Source organism: Zingiber officinale, chromosome 4A (genome assembly GCF_018446385.1).
Source record: "Zingiber officinale cultivar Zhangliang chromosome 4A, Zo_v1.1, whole genome shotgun sequence".
NCBI classification, from domain to species: domain Eukaryota; kingdom Viridiplantae; phylum Streptophyta; class Magnoliopsida; order Zingiberales; family Zingiberaceae; genus Zingiber; species Zingiber officinale.
In genome coordinates, this window is record NC_055992.1 from 36,717,902 (window position 1) to 36,740,963 (window position 23,062).

The following is a 23,062-nucleotide window of genomic DNA, read 5'->3' on the forward strand; positions in this document are numbered from 1 at the left end:
GGAGGAAGAGGAAGAGGACGACGACAATGACGATGAGGATGACGATGACAATGACAATGATGACTTTGATTTTTGATGATGGGTAAGTTTTGTTATCTTAATATAAAAAAATTTATGATATTTTATTTTCATATATGATACTGCTTTTTTATGAGTACATTTAGCTTTAATATGCAAATTTAAAAAACTCATAGCTCAATTAGTTTATCCGTCTCAATTAGTTACAAAACTATCTATATAGTGTCTCATTTTTAAATTTATATATTTTATCTGTTAATACGCTATATTTTTTTATATAGGCTATTAGAGATGACATCTTATAGTCCCAATGTCCGTGTACTTTCTTATTTCTTATCAAATATGGTATAGGTTTTTTTTTTCATATTATGCATTATGCATCAAATTTATATTTACTTTATCCTATTTTTGAATTTTTAGAATATTAATTTTTCGACAGGGTAGTCGTAGAAGGAGGTCTATCAGGCAGGACCATCGCATACACCTTCGCCAGTACCTTCCCATGTGTCATCACCAGTACCTTCTCATTCATCTTCGTTGGTGCCTTTGTTGCTCGAGTCACCAGTACCCACTCATGTTCCTTCCAAATACTCAATTGCTGAGATGCCATACACTCAAGAGTCCATAGTCCCTTATGGAGATTCGTGAGTAAAATTAAAATATTTTATTTTTTCAACTATCTTAATTATTTAACATATTTTATTTGTAACTTTATGATAAGTTTGATAATTTTGTACATGTTATTCATGAAATTAATATAATCATGAATAATCATTGGAAAGAAGACTCGATGAGTTATACAAGCACTCCAACATTAACAAAAGAGCTATGGTAGAGCAAGTTTAGGGTATATCTCATTAATTTTATATCTTAAATAGAAGTGAATATATAAACAATTATTTTTTCCATTATAGAGGTCATTCACTTGGGACCCTAGCGATCAGTTGGAAATAAAAAAGATTTTCAAGAAAAAATATGACGAACACATCCGACATGTACTAAATCATGCTAAGACTAGGGGAAAAACCACCATTCTTCACCGAGGAAAATTGGACTAGGATATCCAATTTGTTGGCAACTAATGAGTGTAAATAAAGCAGTCACTAGAATAAAACAAATAAATATTTTAATTCTAGAGGCATGTCTATGATGTATGCGGGAAGCTCTATCAATATCGATGAGCATAGACGCAGATTGGTAATTTTTTAACTCTTCCGCTATTTTTTTTAATCCATTTCACACTATTTCATTATTTCTAATCATTTTTTTAGACCAAGTGGGGAAGGAGGTTGCATTTATAGATACTTTCACCAGCACATTTCAGAAAAAGGACAAGACTTGAAGCGGGGAGAGAGCTAAAGCAATCAAGGTTTGGATGAATTTTAGAACTTAATTTATAACTTAGATTCTATGTAACGACCACCCTTCTTTCTACTACTACTACTCTCTAAGAGTGACCGTTACTTATCTATTAACTCTACTTAACCGGTACGCTACTTAACTACGAGAAATCCCTACCGAAAAATTTCGGCAGAGTCTCCCCTGTACCGGTGACCAAATCAACAATACAAACAAACTATACTCAGCCACAGGCGTCTGGAACATATATTTTCACAACCACGCAGTAAATAAAAATAACAATAACTCAAAGGAAACTATTCTAGCAATGGTAAACTAGTATATAACTCCAACAATAGCATAACAAGCTACAAATGCGAAATAAACTTAATTACAATCTTAACTCATAACAACATTTAAAGAAAACTAAAAGAACTCTAAACAAAAAAAAGTCTTAACAATTCCTTAATAAACTCTTGATCTCCCCATAGTCCAGCCATCACACACCTTCATCACCACCACCTTGTCGCCTTCCTTGCTAAATCTTTTCCTTTCCTTTATCTGCAGTAGGAGAAAGTGCAGTCTATAAGCATAAAGCTTAGTGAGCGCTATCTAATTCACAAAAACTCGATATGCATGTATACAAATAAAAACATGCTAAAACCGAATGCTAACATGTAAAGCTACTCATGCTCATAAATAGCAAAGAAATCAACTAACAGAAAGATAACATGTATAACTACTCATGCTCATAAACTAATAAAGAAAGCAAACTAACTGGAATGCTAACATATAAAGCTAAACATGCTCATCAACTAGCAAATAAATAACATGTAAGAAACTAAACATGTAAAAGCTGCTAGCATAAAAAAAAAACTAAACTTGCTGATCTTTAAAACAAAGTGAAACTTACTTCTTTTACTCTAATCTTATTCTTTTATTTCACTTGTTTAAAATTTATACTTTAATACTTGAAAATAATAATCAACTTCTCTTGGGCCCAGGCTTAGTACCAATTATGCGCGTTCCCTAATAGGTTGGGGTAGCGAGCCACCAATCCTACAAGAGCAGACCTTGGTCTACCAGGGCCAAGACCTTGGAATTGAACACCTGGATTTGTTTAACGACAACCTTGGAAGTCGGGTACTAGCCTCTTCTTAAAAGTAAAATACTTATTATCTTAATTACTTCTTTAAATGCCTTGGCATATTAATAAGCACCTTGTGTGCTAAAATCCCTAAAATCTTGACTTTGGGATTTACTTAAGGCCTTAGCCTTTTCTTTCTTTTCTTTTTCTTTCTTTTTACTTGTTAATGCTTCTAAAAGAATTTGATAGAACTCTTATTTTCCCACTAGAATACATGGTTGTTCATGCTTATTAAAATAGCAAATGAAAACTAAAGAAACTGCTCATGTGTATCTAGTAATAAAGAAAACTGATCATGCTCAACTTATAGCAATTAAAAACTGCACAATAAATTGCAACATAAAGGAATCAAGCTTGCTGAATTCTTGCAACAGAACACTTGGAACAGAATACTAGCAACATCAACTACGGTTTCATTCCAACATCAACAGAATACTTGAAACAGGATACTTGAATCAAACTTGCTGAATTCTTCCACTAAACCTGTTGGAAACTTGGAACCTCTATAAAGCTTGTTTTGTTCCAAAATCAAAACCCATATCTAGCAATAGGATACTAATTCTAGCTGCCACAGAATTTAAAAGGAAGAAAACCAAGAATGCATGCTACTAAACTTCAATTAAACAGAACCCTAATAAAAAGGGAACAACTTGGCCGAAATTAATGGTCATGGCAGCACCCAACACAAGCAACCCGAAACTACAACTCTTCCCCTATTCAATGTCAACTGCCCTATATCTAAAGGAACAAGAATGCCTAGTTCATACAATTATTTCCCTTCTTTAAAGTGCACGGCAGCAAACACACAAGTGATTTCACAGCATACTTCAAAATTCAAAAGACACAAGCATAATCTTTACAGCATGATTCAAAATCAAGAAGAACAAATCCGAAATCCCCTCCTACCACATGCTTCAGAAATCTATCCCACGGTAAAATCATAAAACCAAAATCCTTTATCACGGCAGTAAGGAAAACAAAACTCGGAGCTATCCTACTGCAGGTGAGTAGCAACTCACCTCGCTGTTTTGAACTTACAACCGGAAAAGAGGACTCTAAAGCTTCTAGGGTTCGGAGAAGGTGAAGATCTCGGCGATCCCTTCCTTTCCGGGTGTTCTCCTTGACGAGGAGAGCTCGGATCCGCAAGATTCGCCGGAAGAAGCCTTCGCCGGCCGCCGGAGAGAAGCTCCAAAGTTGCTGCAGTTCCGCCCGAAACCAGCGACGCCGTCGCGTGAGAAGAGGAGAAGTTTAGGGCTCGGGAAGAAAATTTAGGTCTTTTTAAATCTAGGTTTCCTATTACTAACTATAGCTTATATATTTGTCGCTACATATTTGATTAACACTGACCGCTAGCGCAGTTAGTCCGTTGGGTTTTGCTCGAAGCCACAGGTCTGTGCTTCGATTCTCAGCCGCGCCTCTTTTCCTCCAATTTATTTCAAACGTTCCAGCTACTGCATATATATATTTCGCTCCATATAAGGTTAACAAAAATCGTGTAGCTCAATTGGTTGGGCTGGTTTCGGCTAAGGTTCGGCTCGGGTCGAGGTTGTGGGTTCAAAACCTGGCTTCAACATATTTCTTCTCCTTTTTTTTTTTAAAACTTCTTTCTCTTGGTAAAAATACCAAACGAACTCCAAAAATTACGTAAAAATACTCTAAAAATTTCTAAAAATCTCTAGAATATTTTAAAGGTATTTCCAAATATTTTTATGGACTTTTAGAACTTGAAATAGAGAAAATTGGGTCGTTACAATCCCCCATACCTTATAAAAAGTTCGTCCTTGAACTTAGAATAGCTCTGGATACTTCTGTCTTATACTGTTCTCACGCTCCCAAGTGACTTCCTCGTGCTTCTGGTTCTGCCAGATAACCTTCACTAGTGGTACTTCTTTATTCCTTAGTCTCTTAACTTCTCTGTCCACTATCTGTGTAGGTCTGCTCTCATAGCTAAGATCCTCCTGAATCTGCACTGACTGAGACTCAATCACTTGGCTTGGGTCATGGAGACACTTCTTTAGCATGGAGACATGAAATACATTATGTATTGCTGACATGTCTCGTGGTAAGTCTAGCTTGTAAGCTACTTTCCCAATCATCTCTATGATCAGGTAAGGTCTTACGTAGTGAGGACTTAATTTGCCCTTCTTGCCAAATCTCATCACTCCCTTCATAGGAACGACTTTGAGAAAAACTGAATCCCCTACTTGGAACTCAAGTGGCCTACGGCATGTGTCAGCATAACTCTTCTGTCTGCTCTGGGCAGTCTCAATTCTCTATCTGATTTTCTGGATAGCCTGAGTAGTCTCATCTATCAGCTCTGTCTGAATGCCCAGCTCTACTTCCATTTCTCTTCTTTCACCTGCTTCTTGCCAACAAATGGGTGATATGCACTTCTTACCATACAACGCCTCATAAGGTGCCATCTTGATGGTGACCTGATAGCTATTGTAGTAGGCAAACTTAGCTAAGCATAGAAACTTGCACCAACTTCCCTTGAAATCTAGTGCACAAGCTCTGAGCATATCTTCTAGAATCTGATTTACTCGCTCTGTCTGTCCATCAGTCTGAGGATGGAAGGTTGTGCTAAACTTGAGTTTGGTGCCCAGTGCATTTTGAACACACTCCCAAAAGTGAGAGGTGAAACACCCATCTCTATCAAAAACAACAGATTTAGGAACTCCGTGAAGTTTGATCACTTCCTTGACGTACATTTGTGCTAACTGCTCTATAGAGTGGGACACTTTGATGGCTAGAAAATGAGCAGACTTGGTCAATCTGTCCACTATTACCCATATTGCATCATATCCATTTGTAGTTCTTGGGAGACCTGTTATGAAGTCCATGGATATGTCTTCCCACTTCCACTCTAGTATCGGAAGAGGCTATAGAACTCCTCCTGGTCTCTGGTGTTCTACTTTGACCCTCTGGCATGTCAGGCAGGTACTGACATATTTAGTTACATCTCTTTTGAGTCCAGACCACCAGAACCTCTGCTTCACATCTTGGTACATCTTGGTGGAAACAGGATGCATGAAGTAAGGTGTACTATGAGCTTCTTCTAAAGTTTTCTTTTTCAACTCTTCATCATTGGGGACACAAAGGCGTCCCCGATAAAGAATTCCACTATTCGATACCGAAACTCAATTTCCTTCTTCTTGTATCCCTTGCTTGATCTTTTGGATATCCGGATCTTCACTTTGCTTTCTCTGTATATCCTCAAGCAAGGTTGACTCTAAGGTCAATGTAGAGAGTTGCCAATAAATAATTTCCATTCCAAAATCTCCTTCTGCAGTGGTAGGGCTAATGATGACAAAGACATCGGGATGCACTGGATTTCCTGCATAGTGCATTAGCTTTGCCTGGATGGTAGAGGATTTCACGGTCATAATCTTTGACCAACTCTAGCCACTTACGTTGTCTCATGTTAAGTCCTCTGGGTGAAGAAGTACTTAAGACTACGATGGTCTGTGAAAATTCTGCACTTGACGCCATACAAATAATGTCGCCCGAGTTTTAGTGCAAAGACCACATCGCCAACTCAAGATCATGAGTGGGGTAGTTCTTTTCATAATCTTTGAGTTGTGGAAGCATAAGCTATTACTTTTCCTTCTGCAGTGACTCCTAAGCCCATCTTGGAAGCATCATAGATGTCAAAACTCTGTCACTACGGAGCAGTCGAATAGGAGCGGTCTCTTCTTGAGCTCTTGGAAACTCTGCTCACATTGTCGACCATTCAAACTTCTTATTCTTTCTGGTGAGGTTTGTTAGTGGAGAGGCTATCCCGGAAAAGTCCTCCACAAATTTCTGTAGTACCCAGCTAAACCCGTGAAGCTTCCCTGGCGTTCTTGGGTCTACTCCAGTTGTTGACCGCTTCTATTTTCTCTGGATCCACTTGAATGCCTTCTTTAGAAATTATGTGACCTAGAAATGCCACATGATAACCGGAATTCACACTTTGAGAACTTAGCGTAAAGTTGCTTTTCTGAAGAGTCTGCAGTACTATCCTCAAATGCGTGTCATGCTCCTCAGGGGTTCTAGAATAGATTAGAATGTCGTCGATGAACACAATGACAAATTTGTCAAGGTATTCTCTGAACACTCTGCTCATCGATCCATGAAAATTGCAGTGCATTAGTCACACCAAAGGCATGACTACGAACTCGTAGTGTCCGTATCCGGTCCTGAAAGCCGTTACGGGTATGTCTCTTTCCTTCACTTTTAGCTGATGGTACCCGGAGCGCAGGTCTATCTTTGAGAATACTGTCGCCCCTCTCAACCGATCAAATAGGTCGTCGATCCCGGGAGGGGTACTTGTTCTTGATTGTCACTTGATTTAGAGCTCTATAATCTATGCACATCCGCATAGATCCGTCTTTCTTCTTGACGAACAACACGGGAGCTCCCATGGTGAATGACTAGGCGGATGAAGCCTTTGTCAGGTAGCTCCTGAAGTTGTTGTAGTTCTTTCACTCTGCTGAGACATGCAGTATGGAGCTTTTGAAATTGGACGGTACCAACCAGTTCAATCTCAAACTCCACTTCTGTTGGGAGGTAGTCCAGGTAGTTCTGAAATACCTCTGGATACTCGTGGACTACCGAACTTCCTCCTCCTTGGGTCTTTCTTGTTCTTCCGTACTCACAATGAATGCAAGGCCAAAGCCATCGCGCAACATCGTGAGCGTGAGAGAAGAAAGGAATTTCTGGAGACCTGTGAACTCAAAGGATGATTCACCTTCCGGACTAAAGATCACTTTCCTTCTGTGGTAGAAGCACTGTATTTACTGAGGAAATCCATACCCAAAATGATATCGAAATCCTGCGTGGTGAGGACCACCAGATTTATACATAGCTCATGGTCCGAAATTCTGACCCGAAGCCACTTGTCGGATTCCATGACTTCCCCGGAAGGTAGGTCGTCAGAACTTGGAGTTCATGTTTTCTGTACCTGTAATTCTTTGGCAAAAGGTATGGATACAAAGAATGGGTCGCCCAAGTGTCACAGTAGCTATATGTTGAAAAATAACTACTTGACTGTTACGACTGAGGCACTAAATTTTCTTTGGTGGGGAGAATACTCGCACTGGCTGGAACCGATGGGGCTTCCAACCTTCCTTGATCGATCTGAGGTCGTTGCAGGCATATAATGTAGCTGAGGTTTGCCTCCATATTGTATTGGCTTGGTGAGGTGCTTTGAGCTTGTTAGGACATTCTCTAGCCATGTGTCCTTCCTGCCCACATCCAGTCTTACCCAAAAGACAGGCTCTGGATGTGTTCTCCCACATTTAGGACAGAGAGGATCTTGGTCCGCTTATTTGTTGGTCCCTTTTGGTTAATCCCGAGTTCCACTGCTTTCTTTTGTTACCCTTGCCTTTCCGGTTCTTATTTGCCGAGGTTTCGACTCCCGGTGTCTTATCTTGATCTTGGTGACTTTTCTTGCGCTCGTTGTACTCGATCTTTGTCGAGATAGTGCTCGAACTAATGCTCTACTGACCAACTCTTCGCCAGTCTGAGCCTGATGAGCTCCACTACTCACATTAAGTGCTATCACCGGCCTCGGCATCCCGAGCATCGGTCCGACTCGTTCCTTCTCCGTGCTTACTAGCTCTGGCAGAGACGAGCTAGCCTATTGAATTTCTTTACTGCTTCTCCTTGTCTGAATTCTATGAACTCCTCATAATGCTTATTGGTAATCCGCTGACGGAAGAATTCTTCATAAAACTCTGCTTCAAATTTAGCCCAGCTCATCTGATTAACTGCTCTCTTACTTTTAACTCTCTCCCACCACATACGAGCATCTCCAGATAGGCAAAATGAAGCACACTTGACTTTCTCGACTTCTGGCCAGTCAAGAAGTTCCATGGTGCTTTCCAGTGTCTTAAACCAAGCTTGAGCATCCCAGGGCTCAAAGCTCTGGCTTCAGTTTCAGCCACTGTATTAGATATGCTTCTTGTCTTCTAGGTGCTGTGGGGACTTCCAGGATGGCTGGTGGAACCTCAGTCACCACCGGAGTCTCCACAATGATTGTTGGAGGAGTGGGAGGAACTGGCTGCTGATTCGCTATCAGATTGACGATCACTTGCTGCTGCTCTGCTACCTGTCTCTGGAGTTGAGCAACAACTTCAGTGAGATTTGGTTCAGCTGCTTTGGGCTCTTCGTCCTCAGTACGAGCGGTGCGGGGGCGTCCTCTTCTTGACATCTAATTATGCAAAGAAAAGAAAGACTTGATATATTCTTTATCCTTTCTAACATAATCCTTTCTAAACATACATATGTATGCATAAAGAGAAACAAACTTTTTATCTTACTAAAGCGCATACAAGCAAATACTCTATACTGCAAATAATAAGGAAAGCATAAGAAAGAAAACTTAAATACTTTCTTACTTGAAGACGGCAAGGATGATGCTGATGTGTGTGTGATGCTGGTGAATGGAACACTGCTCTGATACCAACTGTAACGACCACTACTACTCTCTAAGAGTGACCGTTACTTATCTATTAACTCTACTTAACCGGTACGCTACTTAACTACGAGAAATCCCTACCGAAAAATTTCGGCAGAGTCTCCCCTGTACTGGTGACCAAATCAACAATACAAACAAACTATACTCAGCCACAGGCGGCTGGAACATATATTTTCACAACCACGCAGTAAATAAAAATAACAATAACTCAAAGGAAACTATTCTAGCAATGGTAAACAAGTATATAACTCCAACAATAGACATAACAAGCTACAAATGCGAAATAAACTTAATTACAATCTTAACTCATAACAACATTTAAAGAAAACTAAAAGAACTCTAAACAAAAAAAAGTCTTAACAATTCCTTAATAAACTCTTGATCTCCCCATAGTCCAGCCATCACACACCTTCATCACCACCACCTTGTCGCCTTCCTTGCTAAATCTTTTCCTTTCCTTTATCTGCAGTAGGAGAAAGTGCAGTCTATAAGCATAAAGCTTAGTGAGCGCTATCTAACTCACAAAAACTCGATATGCATGTATACAAATAAAAACATGCTAAAACCGAATGCTAACATGTAAAGCTACTCATGCTCATAAATAGCAAAGAAATCAACTAACAGAAAGATAACATGTATAACTACTCATGCTCATAAACTAATAAAGAAAGCAAACTAACTGGAATGCTAACATATAAAGCTAAACATGCTCATCAACTAGCAAATAAATAACATGTAAGAAACTAAACATGTAAAAGCTGCTAGCATAAAAAAAAACTAAACTTGCTGATCTTTAAAACAAAGTGAAACTTACTTCTTTTACTCTAATCTTATTCTTTTATTTCACTTGTTTAAAATTTATACTTTAATACTTGAAAATAATAATCAACTTCTCTTGGGCCCAGGCTTAGTACCAATTATGCGCGTTCCCTAATAGGTTGGGGTAGCGAGCCACCAATCCTACAAGAGCAGACCTTGGTCTACCAGGGCCAAGACCTTGGAATTGAACACATGGATTTGTTTAACGACAACCTTGGAAGTCGGGTACTAGCCTCTTCTTAAAAGTAAAATACTTATTATCTTAATTACTTCTTTAAATGCCTTGGCATATTAATAAGCACCTTGTGTGCTATAATCCCTAAAATCTTGACTTTGGGATTTACTTAAGGCCTTAGCCTTTTCTTTCTTTTCTTTTTCTTTCTTTTTACTTGTTAATGCTTCTAAAATAATTTGATAGAACTCTTATTTTCCCACTAGAATACATGGTTGTTCATGCTTATTAAAATAGCAAATGAAAACTAAAGAAACTGCTCATGTGTATCTAGTAATAAAGAAAACTGATCATGCTCAACTTATAGCAATTAAAAACTGCACAATAAATTGCAACATAAAGGAATCAAGCTTGCTGAATTCTTGCAACAGAACACTTGGAACAGAATACTAGCAACATCAACTACGGTTTCATTCCAACATCAACAGAATACTTGAAACAGGATACTTGAATCAAACTTGCTGAATTCTTCCACTAAACCTGTTGGAAACTTGGAACCTCTATAAAGCTTGTTTCGTTCCAAAATCAAAACCCATATCTAGCAATAGGATACTAATTCTAGCTGCCACAGAATTTAAAAGGAAGAAAACCAAGAATGCATGCTACTAAACTTCAATTAAACAGAACCCTAATAAAAAGGGAACAACTTGGCCGGAATTAATGGTCATGGCAGCACCCAACACAAGCAACCCGAAACTACAACTCTTCCCCTATTCAATGTCAACTGCCCTATATCTAAAGGAACAAGAATGCCTAGTTCATACAATTATTTCCCTTCTTTAAAGTGCACGGCAGCAAACACACAAGTGATTTCACAGCATACTTCAAAATTCAAAAGACACAAGCATAATCTTTACAGCATGATTCAAAATCAAGAAGAACAAATCCGAAATCCCCTCCTACCACATGCTTCAGAAATCTATCCCACGGCAAAATCATAAAACCAAAATCCTTTATCACGGCAGTAAGGAAAACAAAACTCGGAGCTATCCTACTGCAGGTGAGTAGCAACTCACCTCGCTGTTTTGAACTTACAACCGGAAAAGAGGACTCTAAAGCTTCTAGGGTTCGGAGAAGGTGAAGATCTCGGCGATCCCTTCCTTTCCGGGTGTTCTCCTTGACGAGGAGAGCTCGGATCCGCAAGATTCGCCGGAAGAAGCCTTCGCCGGCCGCCGGAGAGAAGCTCCAAAGTTGCTGCGGTTCCGCCCGAAACCAGCGACGCCGTCGCGTGAGAAGAGGAGAAGTTTAGGGCTCAGGAAGAAAATTTAGGTCTTTTTAAAACTAGGTTTCCTATTACTAACTATAGCTTATATATTTGTCGCTACATATTTGATTAACACTGACCGCTAGCGCAGTTGGTCCGTTGGGTTTTGCTCGAAGCCACAGGTCTGTGCTTCGATTCTCAGCCGCGCCTCTTTTCCTCCAATTTATTTCAAACGTTCCAGTTACTGCATATATATATTTCGCTCCATATAAGGTTAACAAAAATCGTGTAGCTCAATTGGTTGGGCTGGTTTCGGCTAAGGTTCGGCTCGGGTCGAGGTTGTGGGTTCAAAACCTGGCTTCAACATATTTCTTCTCCTTTTTTTTTTTAAAACTTCTTTCTCTTGGTAAAAATACCAAACGAACTCCAAAAATTACGTAAAAATACTCTAAAAATTTCTAAAAATCTCTAGAATATTTTAAAGGTATTTCCAAATATTTTTATGGACTTTTAGAACTTGAAATAGAGAAAATTGGGTCGTTACATTCTATTAGTTATGTACCTGCTCTAACTTTATATTCTTGCGTTCCTAAAATATTATTATTATAAATTTATTTTAATTTTTTATTATAATATAGGATAAATATGATGAGCTAGAGGTAGCATAGAGAAGTTTAATTACTAGTGACAATATTGAGGGATCTGAGGTGTTTGTGATACATTTTATGGAATGTCCTAAGGTAATCGCCTTACGGTTTTTACTAAATATAGATTCCTTATTTGAGTGCATATTATATATTTGACTATCTTAAACTCATTTACTAAATGTCCATAATATGATCCATAGTATGGGAGAATTGAGATTGGATCACAATTAGTGATTATCTCTACATGTGCAATTATAAATGCATTGGAATTTTCCTAGTCGTCAAATTGATGCATTCGAACATCATCATTCTATAAGACTAGCACGAGTTATACTCCTTGGTTCTCCAAGTAGTTGTTTTCTCACTGGTTGGAGACATTGAGATGTCGAGAGTTAAATGTGGATACTAGTTATGGTAACTAGTTCATTGGGGTAATTCGATATAAGACTTTATATGTTATCTATATATATGGATATGTCTATGAAGCTCTTACTGTAACTCGAGTGCAAGTTTCCTTAGACTTGAGGTATACAAGCCATCTTGGTCATGGAGACTTATACTTTGACATCTTAAGCAGGCACCTCATTGAGGTGTGGACCCAAGATGATTGGGTATAAGTTAAAATACCAGAAGATATTTAGATAGCCCACAAAGAATTCATCGCTCCTTGCGAGGAGATGTATACCCTATGGCCACTCGTTAGGATTATTACTCAAAGTCTTTGGCCAAAGCATCACATGTTAAGAGTGCGAGACTCTTAGACACATGTACGAGTAATTTGAATCTATAGAACGAGGAAGTATTACTTAGGCTAAGTGTGACGTAGTCAGTCTAGTGGGGACAGACACATAGACCATGTCCTGAACCAAGTGGGCATAAGACAAGTGAAAGGAATAAGGCATGACTCACTATAGCTGCTGAAGGGTTTAGAATTAGCTCTAAAATCAACTATGATTTTCTAGTTAATTGGGGATCATGATATATTACTAGGTATCACTCATGATCGTTCTATAATTAAGTAGTTAATTATGGATGACCAAGATAAATCGAAAACCTATTGGGTCACACACACTAACGAGTCTCTAAAAGACGTAAAACAAGTTAAATAATAGAATTCTTAGATCAAGAGATAAATGTTTGGTTGGACCATAATAAGACAAATATGGAAATATTTGTCATAATGGAAGCGCGGATGGGCTACATCTCTTATGGTAAAGTTGAACTATATTTAGTTTAATCTTGAATTAGTCATGAACCAACTTTGTTTAGTTGTGAACCAAACCAAGGGGTTAATGGACTAATTTTTGGTTAAGGGATAATGTGTTGGATTTGGGCTTTCTAATCCAACTCATTAAAGAGAATTATATATAGATGTAATGGGGAGAGAATTAGATACAAGTTTTATTATTTAGTTGATTGGCTTTTGGAAACTCAATCCTCATCTCCCTCTACTCTCTCTTCCACCGCCAACACGAGGGTGCTCCCTCTTGTTGCCATGACCACCACAAGGCAGAAAAACTCTTCCTTGTGTGCTTCTCATCTTCTTCCTCTTGATCCCTCTTCTTTGCTCATGGCTAGTAACTTTCAAAGGAGAGGCTTGTACTTAAGGAGTTGTCTTAAGGAGCTCGGTGTGGATACGAATAGAGGTGAGGTTCGACAACGTCGCTACGGTTGATGCCCTTCTCGTTACAGGTCATCCATAAGGTATACCTAGCGTAAATTTACTTCCTGTAAAATTTTAATTATGCGATCATGTTTGGCACATTGTATCCTTGTATACGTGTGGTGTGTGTGATGTAATAATTAGAAATTATTATTATTTTATTTTCTATTGTATATGTTTACAAAACGTATTCTAGCAAGCACCCGTATCGGGCATATCCCAACAGTGGTATCAGAGTTTGATCATGCTTTGACATGATCGTAAAATTACTTTACAGTTTATAATTAGTCTTTTAATTAATTTTAGAATTTTTTTAGAATTATTAAGACTTTTTCTATTTATGAAAGTTTCATAAATTGTTTGAAAATTCTATTTTTGGAAAGTTTCAAATATAATTTTAGAAAATTAAATTTAGAAATATTTTGTTAATTTAGAAATTATTATTTTTGAAATTTTTAAAAATTTTAAGAAATATTATATTTTTGATAAAAATTCCTAGTTTATTAGGTAATACCAAATATGAAAAGATTCTGAAATTTAAAAAAATCCAGATCTGAGATATTCTAAATTAAATTATAGAATTAATCTTTTCTGAAAATTTCAAATTTATTAAAATATTCTATTTTTATAAAATTTCCTAAATTGTTAGAAAATACCAAATTTAAAAAGATTTGAAAAACAATAAAAATCTAGATTTGAGATATTCTAAATTAAATTATAGAATTAATCTTTTCTGGGATTTTTTGAATTTATTAAAATATTCTATTTTTGGAAAGTTTCCTAAATTGTTAGGAAATACCATATTTGTAAAGATTTGGAAAATCATAAAAAAAATCTAGATTTGAATTATTCTATAATAAATTAAGAAATATTAATTATTTGTTTCCTAAATTGTTAGGAAATTAATTTAGAAATTTTTTTCTAAAATAATTAAAGATTCTTGATTGATAGAAATATTCTAGATGAGATATGTTAATTAAATTTGAAAATTATTTTTCTAATTTTATTAGATAAATCTTGATTTATTAAAATCATATTTATAACATATTTTTATTTCTCATATAGAATTATAACATATATAAATTTATATCATGTTCATACCATATTGTATGCCTGTAGATGCATTAATTATGACATGATTAGATTTTACCATGCATGTGATGTGATTAGATCTTACCATATGTATGATGTGTCATGCTATATCATACATGTGATGTGTCATGTCATCATTTATGCCATGTGTGTAACGTGCAATGCCATCATTTATGTCATGCGTGTAATGTCATGTAGATAGAATATTTGCATGATGTAGATGAGACCAAATCCCTTAGTCAATATTAAAACATACACCTTCCGTTAATATGGTAAGAACGAGAGTTTAAGTTGTTATTCGAGTTGTTGGCCAAAGTCAAGCTCAAACTTGAAATTAAATATGTTCAAACCATAGAGATACAATCTGATGATTAACGAGTCAGTTTTAAACTTGAAGTGTTGATTTGTTGTGTCAAAGCCATAATCAATGTGGATAGAGGTGAAGTTGGGTGATATGCATTTGATGTATACTTGTTAATATGCTAACAACCTGATGTTTATGTCAAGATCAATCAGTTGCTAGCATAATGTAATAGTTGCATATAAGTGATATGCAATCGGTAAACTTGTTACCTACTGCTATAGTTAAGAATGACTTGTTGGCCAAAGTCAAGGTTATTCTTATCCGTAGTGGATATCACCCCACTTAGAAAAAATCTACCATTTGTCAAATTCAAAAATAAGGATATTTAAATTTGAAAAATAAGAAGATTTTTATGTAAATTATTTACATAAATAATATCATGTCGCTCATACATTCTCAATTTTGTATTTCTAGGTTAATCATTTAATTATGACTTCTGTTAATTTGCGTTCGATTTTGGACTCAAATAAATTGACTGGACTGAACTTCTTCGACTGATTTCAAAATTTGAGAATTTGTCTCAAAGCTGAGAAACTAGATTATGTCCTTAATCGGCCTTTTCTCACAAGTCTTGATGTCGATGCAGCTACGAACTAATTATTGGCCCTTCAGAAATATAAGGATGATTCTATACTTGCAAGTTGTATCATGCTAGCTGCTATGACTTCTAAACTATAGATAAAATATGAGCATTTGGATGCTTATGATATTGTCTATCATCTTCGTGAGCTATTTGATGAGTAAGTTAGATCTGAAAGATTCGAGGTCTCTAAGCTTCTCTTTTGCTCAAAGATGCAGGAGGGTTCGCCCGCAGTACAATATATACTAAAGATGAATGGCTACATAGAATGTTTAGCATTACTCAATTTTACAATGAATCATGAATTAAGTATTGACTTAATTCTACATAGTTTACTGAAAAGTTATTCACAATTTGTGATGAACTATCGGATGAACAATTTATAATCGACCATTCCCAAGATGATTAATATGCTCAAGATTGTAGAGCATTTTATTAAAGGTGAACAGAAAACTGTGATGTTAGTAGACTCTTCCAAGAAAGGTTCTAAGAGGAAACCAAAATATCATGCTAAGGGAAAGAACAAAAAGGCTAAGATAGTAGAACCAACACAAAAGGGCTCATGCCATCATTGTGCCAAGATGGGGCACTGGTGAAGAAACTGCAAGATCTATCTTGAGTTCATGAAGAAGAATAAGGCATCTGATACCCCATCCTCTTCAAGTATTTTCGTTATTGATTGTCATACTATTCTCTCAAACACTTAGAAATTGGATATTGGGTGTGACTCACATATATGTAATAACATATAGGAGCTAAGGAATAGCAGAAGACTTGTCAAGAGAGAAACAACTTTGCGAGTTGGGAATGGAGCAAAGGTTGTTGTAGTCATCATCAGAACATACTTGTTACAGCTTCCTAGTGGACTTGTATTAGAACTAGATAATTGTTATTTTGTTCCCGCATTAATAAAGAACATTGTTTCTATTTCTTTCTTAAATAGAAAAGGTTTCCATTTGACTTTTAGTAACAAGTATTGTTATATAACATTGAATGGTATTCTTTATGGCACTAGAACTTTATGCAATGACATCTACACGTTAGCTACATCTAGTGATGCATTCAATATCGATACAAACAATAAATACACCTGATTATATAATCAATTATCCTTTTACTTGTGGCATTATCGCCTTGGCTATTTAAGCAAGAAACACATGTCCAAATTGTAAAAGATTGTAGTTCTCGAATCATTTAAATTAGATACATTTGATACATGTGATTCATGTTTAAAAGGCAAGATGAAAAAGTTATCTTTTTTGGGAAAGGGTGAATGAGTTGATAAGTTGCTTGGGCTCGTACATACCGATGTATGTGGACCAATGTCAACTCATGTATTAGGAGGTTATAGATACTTCATTACTTTTATTGATGATCACTCTCATTATGGGTATATGTATCAAATGAAACACAAGTCTGAAGCCTTTGAAAAGTATAGAGAAATTCAGAAATGAAGTAGAGAAATAACTTGGTTAAAATATCAAGATACTTCGATCTGATTGAGGTGATGAGTATTTAAGCCAATAGTTTCAAGATTATCTAAGAGACAATGGTATATTATCTCAATGGACTTCGCCATATACGCCACAACATAATAGTGTATTGAAAAGGCATAACCGAACCTTGTTGAACATGGTTAGGTTAGTGATGGATCATGCAAATCTTCCCAAAACCTTTTGGAGTTATGTACTCATGACAGTTGTTTACTTGCTAAATAGAGTCCCGACGAAGGCAATCTTAACTACTCCATATGAGGTATGGACTAGTAAGATGCCCCTCATGTCTTATTTGAAGATATGAGGATGTCCTGCTTATGTGAAGAGGACTATATCAGATAAGTTGGACTCTAAGTCTGATAAATATTTATTTATTGGATACCCTAAGAAAACTAAGGGTCACTAATTATATCACCCCTTGGAATAAAATGTATTTGTTTCAAAGAATGCTACCTTCCTGGAGAAAGAATTTCTTTTACAAGAAGCAAGTGGGAGTATGTTTGAACTTGATAAAGTTCAAGAGATTCCAATAAATACTAACGAGATGCTTAGTAAAGAACCAAAACTAATTATAACACAACCTCCTCATAGATCAGGTAGGACACAAAATATTCCTGAGAGATATGTATCTCTTGTAAGAGAATCAAATGACGTGTTATTCATTAAGGATGGGGAACCTACTGATTATGAAGAGGCTTTGAATAGTTCAAAAAAGGACAAGTGTCTTACAGCCATGAAGCCGAAAATGGATTTTATGTATGAAAACCAAGTTTGGAATTTTGTGGACCCACCTAAGGGCATAATGCATATAGGGTTCAAGTGGGTTTTTAAGAAGAAAACCAACATGGATGGTAATGTAATTACCTACAAGGTAAGGTTGATAGTGAAAGGCTATCGTCAAAGGCAAGACATTGACTATGACAAAACTTTCTCACCTGTAGCCATGCTTAAATCCCTTCGGATACTCCTAGCCATAGTAGTTCATCATGATTATGAGATATGACAAATGGATGTGAAAATAGCTTTTCTTAATGGAAATCTACTCGAGGACGTGTATATGATGATGGATCGAAAGCGCTAGAGGGGGGGGGGGGGTGAATAGCGCTCGTGGCTATTTCGTTTTTTGAAATCGTAAAAGCTTGTTCATAAATAACACAGCGGAAAGTAAATGAAGTGGACACGAAGGATTTACTTCGTTCGGAGCCTGTGACGACTCCTACTCAAAGGCCCGCGATCCTTGATCGCTTCCGGTGGGCAACAACTATAATTCGTAAAAGCTATTACAAGCTAAGTACAATTTAAGCAGTAAAGAATATTGTACCGACAATAAAAAGACTAAAACTGAAGCTCCGGGTTGTCGTTGCAGCACTTCTGAGTCGAGACGTTAGTAGCTTGTCGCACGGAGAATGCTTAGAAGATTGTTGTTCATAAAGCTGCACCTCAACCCTCCTTTTATATAAGGTTCCGGGCACCTGGGACCTTTCCGGGCGCCTGGAGTGTGACGTGGCCAGCCAACCAGGTTGCTCCACGTCGCGAAGTCGCGCCCGGACCTCCTTTTTCCAGGAGCCACTTCTCCTGCAAAACAAGGTTAGTCCGAGCAATTGTATACCCTGCAAGACAATGTTAGAATCTGATAGTTCATAAGTGAAAAGGAGCTGACAGTCTTCCGACTGTCCGAGTCTGACTTCGGATTTCCAACCGGAAACCCTAGGTCGACCCGACGCCTACTGTTCCCTCTACGGGGAACGCGTCCTCACCTACTCCACTCAAGAGATTTACCTAATGTCAATCCGGTCCTCCAGACCGACTGGACTTTTCGCCTAGGGTTACCACCCCCTAGGACCTAGGGTTACCGCCCCTTGGGGTTTTTCTCCACCTAGGGTTACCACCCCCTAGGACCTAAGGTTGCCGCCCCTTAGGGTTTTCCTCCACCTAGGGTTACCGCCCCCTAGGACCTAAGGTTACCACCCCTTAGGGTTTTCCCTCACCTAGGGTTACCGCCCCCTAGGACCTAAGGTTACCACCCCTTAGGATTTTTCCTTTGCCTAACCGCAGTTAGGACTTTCCTGAAACACTTATTCAACATGTTAGATCACCACAAACCTTAACTTTGAATCTTTTGCCATTATCAAAACTCAGGTTCGATCGTCAGATGCTCCCCGCACCAACAATCTCCCCCTTTGATTATGACAGTCGAAATTCAAAGTTAAGTAGTAATATGCAGTAAGGTATAAGTACGAAAAAAAATGGCATTACAAACTCCCCCTTAATATAAGTTATTCTCTTTGAATTTTTTACTAATAGCCATAGCTCCCCCTTAATACAAGCTCCCTTTAAAATATTTTTTTTGAATTTCTCTCTCCCTTTAAAATATTTTCTTTGAATTTCTCTCTCCCTTTAAAATATTTTCTTTGAATTTCTCTACTTTTTTTACTAATAGCCATAGCTCCCCCTTAATACAAGCTCCCTTTAAAATATTTTCTTTGAATTTCTCTCTCCCTTTAAAATATTTTCTTTGAATTTCTCTACTCTCCCCCTTTGCCATATATCAAAAATGATCTAGTTTTGAAAAACTTAACTTTTCAAGACAGAATTTAGCAGAAAACATTTTAACTTAGGCAAGGAGCAAGTGAAAGACAACACCTTAAAATAGCAACATTTTTCAAAATTGATTTTGCTTGAAGAGATTTTGTGATATAGCAAAAAGGAGCTCTTTTTAATTTAGTGTATTTTGAGGAGTTTCCAAAATTTTCACAGAAAAATTTTCAAAACACAATTTTCAACTTCAGAAATTTTCCGGGAAAGAAAAAAAATATTCAGGTTTTTAAAGAAAATTTCCAAGGAAAATTTTCAACTTAAAGAAGTTAATTGCAGCTTAAAAAAAAAATTTCAAACTTTAAGGATTTTTCTAACTTAAGAAAAAAAATTTTAACTTAACGAATCTTCGAAAAAGTTTCAGCTTAAACAAAATTCGAAAAAAAATTTTCAAAATAGAGGACACTTGAAAGTTTTAAGTTTGAAAATGTTTTTTTTTGAAAAGCTGCTTAAGAGGAATGAATTTCAAAGATACTTAAGGCAAAGGAGAAGCGATAACCTTAGTGTTTAATAGTTTACAAATTTTGTTTTAGTAAGGTATCAGAGCCCTAAGGTCCAAGCATGAGTCAAGATTTGGTTTTGATCAGGTATCAGAGCCCTTAAGTACAAGCATGCTTAAACTTTAATATTGCCTCTAGAGAACATTTTGCCAATTAGCTAAGTTTAGAAAATAATTTAACTAAGTTTAGTTAGAGAAAACTTAATTAAGTACTTAGCTTTGAAAACATTTAGCTTATAGAGGAGTTATAATTTGAAGGTCAGGTCATAAATAATTTTTAAAGCTAAAAAATAGCTTGAATTTTCGAAGATATGCCAAAAATAGTTTTTAATTTTGAGGTCAAGTCAAAATTTTTAAAGAAAAACTAATTTTAAAACCGACTCAAAATCACTCCCCCTTAATTAATGCCTTAATAAATTTTTGAGTTCAGGAGTTCAAGCATGAGAGGTTAAAAAATTATTTTCCTAATTTTCCATCTCACTCATTCTAGATTAACAAGCATGTTTAGCATATGAGTGAGTGTGAGATGGAGTTTACTTTAATTTACAACATTGAAAATATCAGTTAGAATTCCAAATAGGTGACCATTATTTTGAAGATTTAAAAATTAATTGAGTTTAGAATTTCAAAGAATTAAATAACTTCTGAAAAGGGTTTTGAAATTAATTTTTCAGAGGATATTTCAAATGATTTTTCAAATAATTTTTGAAATAATTTTGAAATCAATTTTTCAAGGGATTTTTCAAATGATTTTTCAAAAGATTTTGAAATGATCATTTTTCAAATTAAGTTTTAAAATAATTTTGAAATGATTAAGTTTTGAAATTAAGTTTTAAAATAATTTTAAAATGATTTTGAAAAGATTTTTCAAATAATTTTGAAAGAATTTTAAAAGATTTTGAAATGATTTTGAAAAGATTTTTCAAATAAATTTTTAAAAAAATTTTAAAAGATTTTTGAAATGATTTTGAAAAGATTTTTGAAATGATTTTGAAAAGATTTTTCAAATAAATTTTTAAATGAATTTTAAAAGATTTTTGAAATAATTTTGAAATTGAGTTTAAAAGATTTTTGAAATGATTTTGAAATAATTTTGAAATTGAGTTTACAAGATTTTTGAAATAATTTTGAAATTGAGTTTAAAAGATTTTTGAAATAATTTTGAAATAATTTAGTTGAATTAACTAGTCATCTCACTCGATCTAAATTTTCAATCAGGGAACCCTATAATTGTTGTGAGATGAATTATGGTTGAATTTAATGGTCTGGTTTAACTTTGTGTTGGATTCAGGTTTAGCTTTGGGTTCAACAAGTAAGCATTCTTTAGATAAACTTCTGGGCTATGGTGAGTCACAAGGTACTCATTAAAGTAACCTTGCCTTCGAGGTTTCCCAAATAGTCCTACCCATTGAGATTAATACTAAACCTTGGTCTAACTAGTTAGGATCCATTTAAGGGTAGCTTCGGTCAGTTCCACTTGGCCAAATGCACCAGGTCGAAGCCATATCTTCCTAGACATGCGATTCCCAAGCTTCCCTAACGTACTATCATCCAAAAACTTTACCAGTACTGTGTGTCAAGTTAAACCTAGCCCGTTTTGATCTAACCCTAATTACCCTGCCGGGTAATCTACTCTTACCCATTTCAGGTAGATTAGGTTCAGTTACCCTGTCGGGTAGTTTAGTTGGGGGTGCCAGCGAGTCTGGATCCTCCATCTATTTTTATTTAACTTAAGTTGAAAATTACTTTTAATTTTGAATTAATTTCGAATTGAATTTCGAATTTAATTTAATTTCAAATTTTTAATTGAATTTTGAATTTTGAATTTTTTATTTAATTTTGAATTTTGAATTTAATTTGAATATTAATTTGAATTATGTTCTTAATATTGTTTTTCTATTAGCTCCCCCTGGATCATAGCCTCGATATGGTCTATCAAGGTAATAGACTTGATCCTTGGGGACCCAATAGTGACCATTTCCAACTTGATTAACCAAGTTGGATTTTGGCACCCATGCTTGGACAATTTTTCTATTATTTCTATTAACTAGCGATAAATATGATTTGTATTTTATTTTAGTTTTAAATCCAAGTCCAGTTTTGTTGTAAACGGCTCGCTGTTTTCCAAGAATCAGATCCAGATTCTTGGAGCCCAAGGTGAACTGTTCCAACGTGTCCTTGAGTTCTTTAATTTGAGCTTTCAAATTGAAATTTTCTTCCTCAAGTTGTTGGACTTGACTTGAACTTCCAATTTGAACTGACTCAGTTAAAGAGCTTGAGTCAGTCGCTTTCTTAAGGGCTGTTACCTCCTTTTGGAGCGACTTAACTCGGACGTTGGATTTAGCCAACTTTTTTACTAAGTAAGGTAATAATTCATGCAAGTTATCTAATTGAAATTCTGCGAGTAGTGAACTTACAGTGGGTTTTGGTCCTTCGGAAACGAATGCGGATTCGTGGCTTCGATCAGACTCAGTCTCGGATTCACTCTCGGTTTCTGACTCATACTCGGACTCAGTTTCCGCCACGGTTGCTTGTACTGGTAGAGTGAGGAAGCTCGTCGGTTCTTCTTCGTCGGACCCGGATTCATCAGAAGACTCGGACCATATCTTTTCCTCTGTCTTACTTGTACCTGCAACCATCGTAATACCTTCCTTGGCCGAAGTAGTATTATTCTGCTCATCTAATTCAAATAAATCATTTATTAAATTATGCTTACTTACTTGAGCGTCGGAAGTGTCCTCGTGTAGTTTCATCAACTTTTGCCACAACTCTTTTGCACTTGCGAAAGGGCCGATGCGGTTCAGTTCTTCATTGGTTAGGCCACATTGTAGCATGCAGGTTGCTTTGGCAGCGGCTTCAACTTTTTTCATTGTGATAGAATCCCAGTTGATGCATTAGATAAGTT